The 15,559-nt window shown below is 43.8% G+C and overlaps 1 protein-coding gene across 1 annotated transcript in view; it reads right to left on the reverse strand.

Annotated features, from left to right (window-relative positions):
• LOC126546973 (cytochrome P450 4c3-like) overlaps window positions 1-7,556 on the reverse strand; it is a 177,709-nt gene extending 170,153 nt beyond the window's left edge. Inside the window, exon 1 of the mRNA XM_072288718.1 lies at window positions 7,240-7,556. The gene's annotated coding sequence lies outside the window, so the exon portion shown is untranslated. The remainder of the gene's footprint in view (window positions 1-7,239) is intronic.
• Between the last annotated feature and the right edge of the window lie 8,003 nt (window positions 7,557-15,559).

Below are 15,559 nucleotides of genomic sequence, written 5' to 3' on the forward strand. Positions count from 1 at the left end.
TCGTAGTTACCTGTAACGCGCTGATAGCTCGTAAGGTTCCTTTGTACCTTTCGAGGGCGCACTGATATCATAGCACTGACGTTATCATGTCATGTCCCATTACACCGCGGTATTCTTTAAGACTACAGAGAATTTTAAAAAAATCACATGGTGACAGATAGCACAATTCTCTTCCTTAGCAGCATTAGAATTAGTATACAATAACCTTTCTGAAACTTTCCGTATGCCAGCTCAATAATTGTATGTATTTTTCGTATGCCTTCTTTGTAATTTTTACGGACTACTTATGAATTCCGCATACTATTGTTATACTTTATATAAGAATCGTACGACAAAACATATGAAATTATTGGAGCGCATATGGAACGTTTTTTTTAGGGGAGGTGGGCATTATTGCACGAGAAACCAATATTCGTAATTGACTAATTAGCAAAATTTCACTAAGTTCTTAAAAAATTACTTTACGCTACATGCTGCAATTGACCAACTGCAGTCAGTGAGTTGGCAAGACGTATCAATTTAGTTCGCAGATCTTAGGATGACACCACTTTACCAATATTCATTCATAAAATGGGCAATGGCATATATTGCCGTTCCAGTTACTTTTATGATTCAATGAATAAAACGGTGTTTTGTCAAGAATAAGTGGGTCAACCGCGCATTTTTACCGCATGTAGGGCCGCGCATATCTCGAAGCTCGCTTTAACCTCAGAATTCGCTTCAAGTGGACAGCCTTGCAAATTCGCCGACTACCAGGCACGTACCCAGGGGGGGGGCAACCCCCCCCCCCCCCGAAATTCAGCAGCATAACCCCCGTCCCCACCCACATCATCACTCCTCACACACATTCCTAAAGCGCCGCCAAATCGATGTTGAGACTTCATAGCCATTCGGCAGTCAACATTTTGCTGCCTTTCTTCCCTCCTTTTGGATGGCGGTAGTTATCGAAATCTCCAGGGGTGTGAAGGCCAGTTTTCTCATCGATTCGGCGTCCACGCGATTTACTCGCGATGCGTTAAGTTGCCACGATGTATTGAACGGTCACGCGCATTGCTGTTGCTTCGTTAGTTCAACCTTCTTTGTTTAAACTAATCCAGGGACCAGGAAAGGGATTCGGTTCGCGGTGAGCTAGTCTCTATGCTCGCGGAACGAGCTGCGCGGCAGGAGAAAACGCCAGTTGCGTTTAGGTTTTCCTTTCGCTTCATTATTTCACCGAATGACGGCTCGCCGCGGCGCTGAAATCCCACCCACACCTTCATAACCGCCAGCCACTGTTCCCCCGCGAGGCTGCAAATAATTCGTACTTCAAACTTTTCCTGTAATAAGGCGGTATCTTCAAAAATAAAATTATTAGAGCATAATTTTATACGTTTTCCCTCGCGTATTATAGTGGAATGGCCAAAGCCTAATTCTTTATTGAACTGAAATAAAATGCTTGCTTCGCTGCAACTATTTATTGTCAAGTTTCACTTCAGTTGGAAGTGAAGTTTCATGAACAAAATGGGTTCAGTAGTGAAATGAACTGTACCGCAGACTTTTGAAGAGTGAAATGCTCATACTCCATACACCTTGTCCCTGTTTGTGGCACACCTCATTGCTTCCACCGATAAAAAGACTCTTCAAGGACAACACACTCTTAGGCAAAGTTACACCCTTTGGGGTGTATCTCTGCCACACAACGATAATCGTCATCTCCCTTGCTTGCGTTTCCTTTCTTGAAAACGCCGCGCACGCTACTTTCCTGTCGGGAATGCTATGTCACGCTGATAACGCGCAGGCCGTTCGTTACTGGGAAGTACCGGGCTCGCCGCGTTAAACAAAGGAAATGCGGACAAGACAGATGACGATTATCGTTGTGTGGCAAAAGGGTGTAATTTTGCTTAAGAGTGCAGAAGCTCCAGATGCATCAAGTACGACACCATTTTGAAAAGGCCGCATGACCACGATATTGTTAGGTTCTATGATCGGCTGGCGGAGCAACACAACCCCGCGCGGTCCGTTTGCCTTGGCTGCCAACTGCGGTTTCTTTAATTTGTATTCTACTATAGTAATCTTTATTTTACGCTTCTTTCCTGCGTGAGTCCATTTGACGCGGTTCCTTGTTCGCCAATTAAAGAAGAGTTGTATCTCACTGGCGTACCTGTGAAATACACCTTGGGCGCTATAACGTAAAACTATTCCAAACTTTTCTATTCCAATTCTGCAATCAGCCCTCCGCGATTGGTCAAAAACATTTTTGGACCACCCCCACTTCACTTGTCTGTCACGCGAAGTCACGCCGTGGCCGTGTAACGTTTTTGAGCACTTTCGGCCCATTTACGACCTCGTTCTGCCAAATCTTCTTTGCTGAGGATCCGTTTTAGCGTCATTCTTAAGCTTCCGTTGCATGCCGCCGCGATTTTCGACTAGCCACCGCAACTAAGCAAAAGAAAGCGAACCAATCGCAGACGCCGGCACCACCCTCTCTGTCCGGTTATCGATTTTCAGTGCAGTGGCTCGGCCCCATTGAATCCCTCTCCACTTGAGTGCGCTCCTCGCCTCTTGCCAGCCATTTAGATAAGACAACCAGCTTAGTGTAGGCAATGTTATTCGTTTTTCAAGCAAACAAAAGTGACCTCCTATGAACGAGGAGGTCGTTTGATTGGTCTATTCAGACAACCCTTCTGGTAACCCCGATGCTTGCGTCGGCGGTTACGCCAATTTGATGTCAGGAGATTGGAATAAAAAGATATTGGAATAGTTTTACGTTATAGCGCCCCTTATTTCATTTCTTTTTTGCGGTATTGCGCATCTTTATGGTGAATGGTGGACGTTATTCACATCTGTACTAGTACAGGTTCCTCCCCCCCCCCCCCCCATCATTTGCATAGAAAAGTTACCTTGGGTTGGGCCCTCCCCGAAAAAAAATCCTGGGTATGTGCCTGCCAACTACAATTAATAAATTGCAATATGTGCCATAAATTAATTTTGGGAAAACACGGGGAATGCGGGAGATGCAAATTCAAGACGATGAAGTAAATGAGAACAAGGTGAAAGCAGGAGCCAACGTTTTGACAAGATGACATAAGGCCTTTAAAAAGACAAGTTCACTTGTAAAAACGTTGGCGCCTGCTTTCACCTTGTTGTCATTTTGCTCATCGTAGTAAAGTATTTTATAAATTTAACTGGGTAAACTAAAATAGTCCATTAAGTCAACTATGCATTTCAGTTTATTGTGGAAGTTGTCCTCCTCTTCCGGCAAGCCAGTTCTAGAATCAAAACTATGCTATCTGCCACAGGTATTTTTTTTTTATGCTGCACAGTCTAAAAACACATTGATATATATATATATATATATATATATATATATATGACTTGAAGGTGCAACGAATACCTTCGGTGGCAACAAGGTTATAATTGAATAGTTGATGCACTTCTTAAAAACAACTTTTTATGAGGTCGACGTTTCGGCCGGAGACTAGCCTTTCTGGCCGACGTATCGATATAGTAAACAGTGTTTTTAAGCCATGCATCAACTTTTCAATCATATATGTAGTCTTAGAGTAATAGAGTCAACGGGCATTTGCTTGCTGCACAACTTATTTAAAGAAAAAGAGCATGGTTCCTTAAGAGGTTTCTTCCCTCGACGGTTCGGCCGGAGGATCGGTCTTTATCAAGAGTGTTTATCATGAGGCTTTATCAACAATCTTGATAAAGGACGGTCCTCCCACCTAAACGTTGAGTAAAGAAACGTCTCAATGAACCATGCTCTCTTTTTTTAAATACATATATTACATGTATGACATATGTGTGTTCATTCTATGCACACAATACGTTCTATTGGTTGCAATAAACTCGGCACCTGTAGTTTCATTGTGATGTGTGACTGTATGAGTGCACCCATTTTTTCCTGTATAGGATAGCATGTGCTTTTAGAGTGCAGCTCTTAGGCGCCCGTTCCTGCGTTTAGCGTCGGTGTCTGTCGGCGTAACCGAGCAAACACGCACAGCGAAGGATGAAAGAGTGAACGCGGAACGCAGCGGGGGATAAAAGACGGTGATAGCGAAGACAGTCCGAAGAGGAAAGCGGAGGAGGAGGGTATGGCGAAAACGTGAGAAAAAAATCATTGTGATACGCAAGACGAGCTCTGCGGCGACAACCGCTCCCAGAAGACACCAGAGTAACGCGCCGTCGTCTGTTCACCGATGGCATGCGGCGAGCGCGTCCACCGATACCATATATGGAAACAAAGAGCTGCATGAGCGGAGGTCTGTCTGCGGCGGTTGCTGCGAATCGCGTTCACGCGCGGCCCACGCGCTGCCTTGCGATCTCCCGATTAGCGAGGCAGTCGCGCTACACTTCGCACCATTTGCAATGAGCCGCATGAGATAGATTGTCCGCGCCACCCAATATACTATGAAATGAAACCACGTAGAGAGCTGCGCTCAAATTTCGCATTAGGAATTATTGCAATCGTCAGTGAATTTTGTAATGTGAAATCACATGTTTGTTAACCTTGTATACCGTTGTATACTATACTACAGTTTTTATGTCTGGCTGTGTTTGTCACCTGCCAGTGGCCCCGTCAAGCTGTGTTATAGAGCTGTCTTGCCAAGGTGGCCTCCAACATTCTGTAAATGCTGGATATATATATATATATATATATATATATATATATATATATATATATATATATATATATATACTTCTGAATTAAAATAAAGTTAGGATAAATTAACGGAAATTAAGTGAATGAAAAAAACAATTGGCCGCAGGCGGGAGAAAGCCCACACCTTCGGTTTACGCGCGCAATGCTCTTACCAACCAAGCTACCGCGGCGCCGTTTTCCCATCCACTTTCTGGTGTATTTATGTTTATCTACTAGAACTGACTCTGGGAGTGTTAGCCAGCACCACCACTCACAAGCCATGGCGGCGGATGTGCAACGTCCTTTCCGGCGGAGGAGTCACGTGTACGTGAATTTTTTAGCTGAAGGCAACTGGTCAATAAATCCACACATGCTACCTGAAGGTATCAATGCTGTCGGATTCGAAGCCTTTGCTGTGTAATGAACGAGGTGAAAGGAAACCGAGAGGCCTGATTTTTTTATTAGTCATATCATAATAAGCCAACAAACAAATACACCAGGGACAGCATATGAAAAATTACTTCATTACTAATGGAAATAATTAAATGATAAATTAATGGCAGGGAAAGTGGATGAAAAAATGACTGGCCGCAGGTGGGATACGAACCCACGTCCTCGCATTACGCGTGTGATGCTCTTACCAATTAAGCTTTAGCAATTAAACAATTAAGGAATTAAGCCGTTTTTCCATCCACTTTCTGGGGTATTTATGTTTATCTACTAGAACTGCAGGCGAGTCCGTGATAGGACAGTAACCTGCAAGTTAATTCTTAAAAAGAAAAGAAAGGATGATGAAAGAGAAACAAATATATGCATTGTATTGGGTTCGTTAGTGCAGAGGTTTTGTAGGCTGAATGAATCTTGTGGTATTGCTTGCACAGCATTCGTTTAGAATTCGGAGCTTTTCTTGTCAGCAAGTGAGGGGGCGGAGGGTGGATTTAGTGGCTCAAGAACTCAAGTAAATTGCTTGGGTATCTTTGGCTGCATGGTTCGTATGTTTGGCGGAGGTTTTGTGCTTATAAGTGGAAGCAAAACATCCAGTATGTAAATCGGTCTGTGGGGTCAGCGTCGGCTGTTCACCTGAATGCAAGACTTTGCCACGCCACTGTAGATAACCCGATATCTTTACGGTGGACCTCGAATGGGAGTTTCTTGCCTGTGCGGGGTTGTGAGTTGGCGTGAGCGCCGCGTGCGGACGAAAGAGAGATACGAAGTAGTCGATTCGTCATGGAGTCGTTCTGCACTGTCAAAGATATGGAAGCGACGCTAACACAGCAGTACGACGCCAGCCATTTTGTTTATTCACACACACGCACACCACACACACACACACACACACACACACGCACGCACGCACGCACACACACACACACACGCGCACACACACACACACACACACACGCACACACACGCACAAACACGCACGCACACACACGCACGCACACGCACGCACACACACGCACGCACGCACACACACGCACACACACACACACACACACACACGCACACGCACACCGAATTGGATGTAAGATTATTTTTTAAAATATACAGTGTAACAGTTTACCTTACCATTTATCTTCAATGCAGTTCCATACATTCCGCATAATGCTTTTGTTAATTGGTGCATAGTGCTTTTATAGAAGCCGCTCGCTAAGCATTGGCCGAGCCCCATCTGGGCATGCTCTGCTGCATTCAGTATTTGAGTATAGTGTATGTTTCGTGTATAATGTATGATGCTTGGAGCGAGGTTTTCGTTTCCTTTGCATACTTTTTCACACATGCTATGATGCTAACTTCGTTGCATCCACGAGTGGGAGCTGTTCTTTCTGTGCCAAAATAGACACTATAGCCTTTTTAAAACGTTAATAAAATGCCTAAACAACGTTTCACAATATCAACAATTCATCGATTCTAATAGCTTTCTTTAGGAAAAATTTGAAGGGCTACTCCGCTTCGCTATTTTACTAATACCTTTATGCTGCGCATAGCGTGGAAAAGATTAGTTGTGTTTCATGGTGTCATGGCGCGAGTTTATCCGATCACTGATTAGACTGAGGACAATGTTCTGTCTGCTCGCGTGCGAGCTTTTTAGCTCTCCATTAAACAAGGGATACACCCTGCTGGAGGTCCAGCATTTTCAGGCCATGCTTCGATCGTGCAGACTTACATTTGAGATAACACAGGCCATGCCACCGACTCATTTGGTTCCCTGTCTTCCTTTCGGTTCCTGCTGATGCAGTTTGCCTTGTCTTTTGAGCTTTACTGCGCAGCCCAGCAAGAAACCACATCAGCATGCGCTATAGCATCCATTTTACTTTGTTAACTGAATTCATGACATAATTTCACATTTGCGTCACAACAACAAATTCACACACTTTCTATAAACCATTTTTTCATTTGTTTTCAGTGTCTCAGTATAAAATCTGAAGTCACGGTGGAAAGTGCAGGCTTCCTAAAGAAGTTATCCGCTTTTATTTCCTTAATTGCGCGCCTATCGCTCTAACATTTAGGGGTACATAACGACGAAAAGTGCGAAAAACACTTATAGGGTCACAAAACAAAGTAGTAATGTAATTACAAATTGTAATGTAATTACAAGCTTCGCCACTTACCCATACTGGGATCAAAGCCTGCAGTCAGGAGATTGCCTGCCACTCCGAGAAAATTCCAGCTAGACGTGTAATCACCGGGCATGGGGTAAGAACGAATGCAGTTAGACTTAAAGTACACACGTTTTATATAAAACGCTGTCAACGTTAAAATCAACCCTGCGGCTGCTAAATAAAGTACGTGTTCCAACATGGCTGACAACTACGTGAGGTATGGTATGTGGTAGTGGGGGTCGGACGCGACACTGGAACGTAGCTTACGCTCAGTAGAATCAACGCACTATCCGAGTCCGGGAGGCTGGCCATGCAATACGACTCTCCTGGAAATCTGAGAGCTGTGCGCAGTTGGCTTACATTCATCGGATGACCCTCACTGATTGCTGGCACTCGAAGTGTCAACACGGCCTTATCAATGAAGAAAACAGTGGACCACTAGCTGTTGACGAGAAACCAAGGCTGTATAGATCACATATTACGCTTGTATGCGTTGCTACGGATCAGTTTGCGTTAAAGATAGCTTCCGTAACGCAGTGTTTTATATTAATAAACATTGGCGAGTTCTATTCATTAAAAGAAAACTTATTTTAATATATCTCACAGGGGCTGGGAGCGAGCATAAAATTGACGGGGACGCGAGTGGACACATGACAAATGCTCACCTACAAGATATATTTATTAAAACCAGCCCGTCAAAATTGACGGGCTCGGTGGCATTGCCACGATGCGATCCACTAACCCGCTGCTGTTCTTCATGCAGGTTTTGACGTCAGTTATCATGCGAATGATGCTGCTTCTTCTTGTGAAATCAACGAGTGTCACTTTGGGACGATCGCACCCGTGCTCCGATGACGTATTAACATGGGACATCAGAACCAACATGGATTCAACCCATCTGGCGACGGCGCCAGTGAAAGAATCGATCCTCGGCGAAAAGCCGCTGGCCCTACTACCAACGTGAACAACCATCCAGCTGCCTATAAAAGAGGAGCGACTACACCTGCCGCACTGTGGGCTCGGTGGCATTGCCACGATGCGATCCACTAACCCGCTGCTGTTCATCATGCAGGTCTGTGAACCAAACTCTCTTTACGCTAAGAAAACCAATAATTATTCTCTTGTGCAGCTACCGAGCCCGCAGTGCTGTTTGTGTGTTGTCTCTGAGTGCTTATGTGTTATCAAATACCTTTTGTTACTCTGTGGGGATATTGAAAGTAATCCCGGTCCGGATTACGCCGCATTACTTGCCGAAATGAAGAAGGTATCTGATGGCCAAGATACGATTATCGCTGAGATGCAAGATCTCAAAAGCAAACACTTGGCTACGACTGCATCTCTAGAGGCTCTGAGCGAGAGGCTGACGCACCTGGAGGGCAGTTGCCGAAGTGTTTTATCCATGCAAGCCGATATGCAATCCATACGGGCAGACAGTGAACGAACGACGCAGCTGGTTCATAAACTGGATGCCCGTATAGGTGATGCTGAGAACCGGTTAAGGCGAAATAATTTGGTTTTTTATGGCCTCCCCGATCCATCAGTATCAGAGCCATCAAACGAATCGGAAAAAATTATCTTACGCCTCTGCTCGAATCATCTGAAAGTACCGCTTGAGCCTAAAGAAATAGAGCGAGCGCATCGAATTGGTCGGTATTCCCCTGATCGCAAGCGCCCAATTATAGTTAAATTTGTATTCTTTAAAACAAAGGAAGCTGTCGCTTCTAATGGCCGTAATCTTAGAGGCACCGACTTCAGCGTTTCCGAAGATTTTTCGCCGGCGGTTACGAATGCTCGTAAACACCTTGTCGCTTCGCAAAAGCTAAGTCTGTGCCGTTCTCCCTAAGATTTAAAACACTATTCATAGGTTCCAAGCGCTACGTATATGATGAAGCTTCGCAGACGATTAAAGAAGTATAGCAACCACTTCGTAATCAAAAAATAAATCGACGCCCCCGAATAGCAGATATGTCACGCACTTCTATTTCAGTAATCTTTACTAACACACGAAGCTTCATTGCAAAACGCAAACACGTGTCTAACCTTTCACTGACGTCTAAAGCAACGTGCTGGTGCTCACGGAAACCTGGCTTAGTGACCACATTCCAGACTCGGAAGTGCTGACTGATTTACCGAATTTCAACCTGTTTTGGAAGGATCCCACGACAACACGAGGAGGAGGCGTCCTTATAGCTGTCAGACAACAATTATCGTGTTCTGTTGTTAGCGTCACATCCAACTTAGAAATCCTTTCATTCATTGTCACGCCGCTCCACAATGTTCTTTTGGGCGTTTGCTATAGACCCCCTCGCAGTAGCCCAGATTTTGCCTGCCAACTTAGCAATGTACTCTGCAAACCAACTTTTCAGTACCCCAAAGCTGACCTCCTCCTCTTCGGAGACTTTAACTTTCCAGATATCGATTGGCACAATATAGCTCCGTCTCTCGTAAATCAGACAGAAGCAAGAAATTTCCTTGATGTTTGTTTTAATTTTAACCTCGCTCAACTTGTATATGAACCAACGCGCGTCACACCAGACACAGCTAACGTATTAGACCTAATACTAACAAGTCGACCAGACAGTTTATCGTCGATTACCTATCTGAAGAAAATTAGCGACCATAAGGTTATTCACGCTTCCTTTCACTTCGCGCCAATTCTACGCCAGAAACTTCAAAAGACAATACATCTTTATAACGAAGGCAACTATGAGGCTATACGCGATAATCTGTACGACTTCTTTATTTCATTCGAGGCATCTTTTAACAAACACGATATCTATACCAACTGGCAAAGGTTTAAAGAAAAAATAAATGATATAGCTGACAGGTTCATTCCAACGATAACGTTTCAAACGCAACTTCAGAAGCCATGGTTCACCAATTCTTTGAAGAGACTTGATAATATTAAAAAAAAAAAAAAAAGTTTGTACCGTGCAGCAAACGGCAGGACAAAGACATGCGCCTGGGATAAATACTACGCAGCGGAACGTGCATACTTATCAGCTATTCGTGAGGCAAAACAGTCTTTCTTTCACGAAGATCTACCAAACATGCTGGTCACTAATCCAAGAAAGTTCTGGCAGGTGATCAATCTTCGGGAAATAAGCAGTATTGCGTTAGTTAACGAGACAGGTAAAACGGTCGATGATGTTGAATGTGCTAATCTTTTTAATACAGCTTTTGTGTCAGTCTTCTCCCATGAACCTAGCTTGTCATTTCCCTCTACAGTTAACAAGTCAACTTGTGTCATGCCATCAGTAACCTTCTTTGCCGATGGTATTTTGTCTCTAATTGACAATCTTAAACTAACATTTTCAGCCGGAGTGGATAACATAAACTCAAAAGTGTTAAAAAATACTAAAGACATCAGTGCTGCTTATTTGTGCTTGCTGTTCTCGCAGTTACTCTCATCTGGCATCATACCACATGACTGGAAGGGGGAGAGGGTTGTTCCCATCTACAAATCAGGTGACAAGAACTCTCCACTTAACTATCGCCCCATCTCACTGACAAGCATACCTTGCAAAATCACGGAACATGTCATTTATACAGAAATTATGAAATTTTTAGACGCAGGAAACGTTTTTCATTCTTCACAGCACGGATTTCGCAAGGGATTTTCCTGCGAGACGCAATTGGCACTTTTTCTTCATGATCTTCACACTAATCTAGATACTAACCAGCAGACAGACGCAGTATTCCTAGACTTCGCGAAAGCATTCGATAAGGTACCACATCAACGACTATTACTAAAACTATCTCTGGCGAACGTGGGCCCCGATATATTGCGATGGATTGAAGCTTTCCTCAGTAACCGCTCACAGTTTGTCCTCATTAACAACAGCCCATCTGTTTCCCTACCGGTAACTTCTGGGGTTCCACAAGGATATGTCCTCGGGCCTCTCCTCTTTTTAATATATATTAACGACTTACCTCTGCATGTATCCTGCAATATTCTCATGTTTGCAGATGACTGCGTCGTTTACCAAACAATTACTAACATGTCTGACCAAATCTCCCTTCAGGAGGATATTAACTGCTTGCAACAATGGTGCGATTGCTGGCTAATGACACTTAACCCAAATAAATGTAAAGTAGTGGTATTCTCCCGCCGACGTAACCCACTAGCTTACCCATACACAATAAATAACGTAGACGTAGAAACTGCGCAGTCCTACAAATACCTTGGTGTTACCCTTACTAATGACTTGACTTGGAGCACACATATTACTTCATCTCATCTGCTAATAAATCTCTTGGTTTCTTCAAACGAAACTTAAAGCAAGCACCCAAGCATGTGAAATTACTAGCCTACAAAAGCATAATCAGACCTAAACTCCAATATGCATGTGCCGTATGCAGCCCTCATCAAGCACATCTAATCAACGCAATTGAATCGGTGCAAAACCGTGCCATAAGGTTCATCCATTCAACGTATTCATATGATGTCAGCGTGTCATCATTGGAAAAAGAATCCGGACTGGTTACACTCGCTGATCGCCGTCGCAACTCAACTCTCTCTCTTTTTCATAAGTTCTATCATACTTCACTTATTCAACCACCATACATTACTCCCGCTGCCCCTATATCACATCGCACTCGGCACGTGTACCAAGTTGGCCGCCCTCGCACTCACACCACCACTTTTTCGGGCTCATTCTTCTTTCGCGCAGCAACATATTGGAAGAATCTGCCCCACCAAATTGCCGCAATAACCTGTGCACCTACATTCATGCAAAAACTAACAGACCATTTTTTAGAATAAAAAAGTGAACGGGATATGCTATCTTTGTGTGTACTAGATGGAATTATGTACTTAATTTTCACGTGTCTTGTAACTTATGCTCGGTTATACTAACTTATACTGTGTTATTCTTAAAATGATGTATAATAAATATATGTATGCCCACCCCTTACGTGGTGCCCCTATGGGGCTTTTAAGGTAATAAAATGAAATGAAATGAAATGACATTCTCTGTGATTCTCAGGTAAGGGCACAAAGAAGACAAGCATCCACCAGATGCATTCAAAGAAGCTTATTGATCACCAAACTCAGTTTTTCTAGTCAAAACACTGGTGTAACTGATACACGTATCACTATTCCGGGGAACAATGCGTATATCAGCGACACCCTTGTTTTGCTTAGAAAATATGACTTTAATATGACTGATAAGCTTCTTTGAATACATTTAGTGGGTGCTTGTCAATAAACGGCAGCGGCTGAATTCGCAAAGCCCTTCGTCCATAAGTGCTTTTCTGCCACTGGCCGTCCGCCTTCATTATACGTCCCGCACCAAGATTGGCTAGAATCAGCCTTTAAAGGGGTCCCGGGGCCTATAACGCAAAACTATTCCAATGTGTTTTTATTCCAATCTCCTGACGTCAAATTTGGGCAACCGCCGACGCAAGCATCGGGCGGCGACTCGCAGTGTTGCCTCAACAGCCCAATCAAACACACTCTTACTTTACAGGAGGTCACTTTTCTTTGCTTTCAAAACGAATAACATGGATTGAGCGGTTCTTCGTTTGCAATTGGCTGCCAGGAAGCGAGGAGCACGCTAAAGTGGAGAGGGTTTCGATGGGGCCGAGTCATCGTACTGAATATAGATAACTGGATGAATAGGGTGGTGCTAGCGTCTACGATTGGTCCGCTTTCCCTTACTTAGCTTGCGGTGGCTGGTCGAAAATCGCGGCGGCGTGCAACGGAAGGTTAAGAATGCCACTAAAGCGATGTCTTAAACGTGATGAAAGTGCCCGAAAACGTTACACGTCCACGCAGAAAGCTTTATTATACGCAAATAAATATGCAAGTAGCCACTGCCTGAGCGATCGGCGGCTGCCATCTTTTATTCCTTTCGGAACGGGGCAGCCTACGGCTATTCAGAAGAACATTCAGTTTTGTTCGGCATATTAATATATCTTTAACGCATACCCGTCACTTTGACGCGGTGAATTTGCGTGTTTTTATGACGCTGCCTGACAGGCAACGCTGAAGGTGAAGTGGGTGCAACCTGAAAACTTTTGACCGATAGCCGTGGGCTTATAGCAAAAATTCACCGAATGAGAAATAACTATTTTTCTTTTGCTCGATGCAATCACGCATAATCAGTGTGTACATGTCATATCAGATGGGGAGCTGTCGCGGTTTTCGTGACGTCGCGCGACAGACAGGAGAAGTGGGGGTGGTCCAAAAAAGTTTTTGACCAATCGTGGAGGGCTGATAGCAGAATCGGAATAGAAAAGCTTAATAATTATGGGGTTTTACGTGCCAAAACCACTTTCTGATTATGAGGCACGCCGTAGTGGAGGACTCCGGAAATTTTGACCACCTGGGGTTCTTTAACGTGCACCTAAATCTAAGTACACGGGTGTTTTCGCATCTCGCCCCCATCGAAATGCGGCCGCCGTGACCGGGATTCGATCCCACGACCTATAGAAAAGCTAATAATAGCTATAGGTTATTATGGTTGTTCACTTCACGCGACTGTCGATAATAGACAAATGGCTCGAAAGAAAGAAAAGCTATATCAAGGGTAGAATCTGATGCCTGCATATCCGAAAACCTAACCGGGTGTAATAGATCGTTGCACACAGTTGCAAAGGAATGGCCACTCCTAAAAAATTTCAAACTTGTGGGGCATCGCAATGGAAGAATATTGGTCCGGAAAGAAGAACATGCCTATGTACATGTAATCAAGACCGCAACCGGTCTCGAAAACCTCAAAGTGTGATACTGAAGTGCTGTCCACACGTTTTCCCATTCTGACATGGCTTTTGTTAATTCATTATCCTCGTCTGACTTCGTGCATTTTGTTGAACGAGACCATAAAAAATCCACTCGATGCTCCCATCTCAACTGCCAAACAGTGCGAAACAAGCATGACATGCTTGACCTTTTTTTCAGCAACTTGACCTTTCAGTTTGATGTCATTATGCTGCCTGAAACGTGATATGACCAGCACTCAGTCGTATGGCAACTGCCTAAATATCAATGCTTTACCAAAAACAGAGAAACGGCGCGCGGCGGTGGTGTCCGAGTGGTTGTCCGTGATAACATCGATGCAAAGTGCATCAATGAATTTTGCTGTATTACTGATGACTATGAAGTCCTATCAGTCTTGAGTGCTCGAACTGTCTACTCACTTTTCTACCGTCCACCAAGCGGTAATTTAGACCATTTCTTTCAGTTTCTTGAAAAGTTTTTCCTTTATGTGGGTGAATTACAATTTAAGCTCGTGTTGGGTGGTGATTTCAATATCAATATGATGCTCGACAATCCCATGACGCGAAATTTTGAGGCTGTTATACACGCACATGTTTGCTTCAATGTCATATCCTCACCTACTAGAACTACTCATAATACACCTACGTGTATCGACCTATTTATTACAAACATTGCTTTCAGTAAGATTAAATCGGGGCTGTTTTCCTGCGGCCTTAGTGACCATATGGCCATATTTCTGAGTCTGAATCATACATGTCAACGATCAAGTGCTACTGATACCTTCATACAAGCGATTACGCAGAATGCGTTAGAAAATTTCCGTGCCGAATTAGGAAGCACGGACGGGACGGATGTTTATGCCTGGCAAATTCCGCATGTCGCATATGAAAGATTCCTTGGGCTATTTTTCTCATGCTATCACAGACATTTCTCCTTTACAATTAAGAAAAAACAACCTTCCAGGATACGCAAGCCATGGGCCACAAAAAACTTCTCCATCAAATAAAAAAAATAGCCTTTACGATAAGTTTATCAATTCACGATATCCAAACGACTGGAACGAGTTTAAACGTTTTCGGAATGGTCTCACGAAAGAGCTACGCAGCGCGAAAAACCGTTATCATACTGACTTGTTCAACTCTTGTGAATGTGACAGCCAGAGGACATGGAAACAGCTGAATGTTCTGCGAAACTATGCACCTATTTCCCTGTCACGTGTGCACATTGTCAGTAATGACGTTCAAATAACCGGTGAGTCACTACCTTATGCATTCAATGATTTTCTAGTCAGTAATAATAATATTCCTATATGCATGAGTGCCTGCGATTTCATAAGAACAAGTGTTTCAGACACGATTTTCCTGCACCCGACCAATCAATCAAAGTTAACATGCCTTTTTTCTGAGCTGAGCAACAGCCGTAGCCTGGATATAGATAATCTGCCGATGAAGCCAATTAAGTATGCCCTAGACATTGTTGCCCCATTGCTGGTATACGTATACAACTTATGCCTCGATGCCGGAGCCTTTCCGCATAAAATGCAAGCCGCTAAAGTAATCCCATTATTCAAGCGTGGTGAGAGGACTCTTATGACAAATTACAGGC

This window comes from Dermacentor andersoni, chromosome 1 (genome assembly GCF_023375885.2).
Source record: "Dermacentor andersoni chromosome 1, qqDerAnde1_hic_scaffold, whole genome shotgun sequence".
Classification (NCBI taxonomy): domain Eukaryota; kingdom Metazoa; phylum Arthropoda; class Arachnida; order Ixodida; family Ixodidae; genus Dermacentor; species Dermacentor andersoni.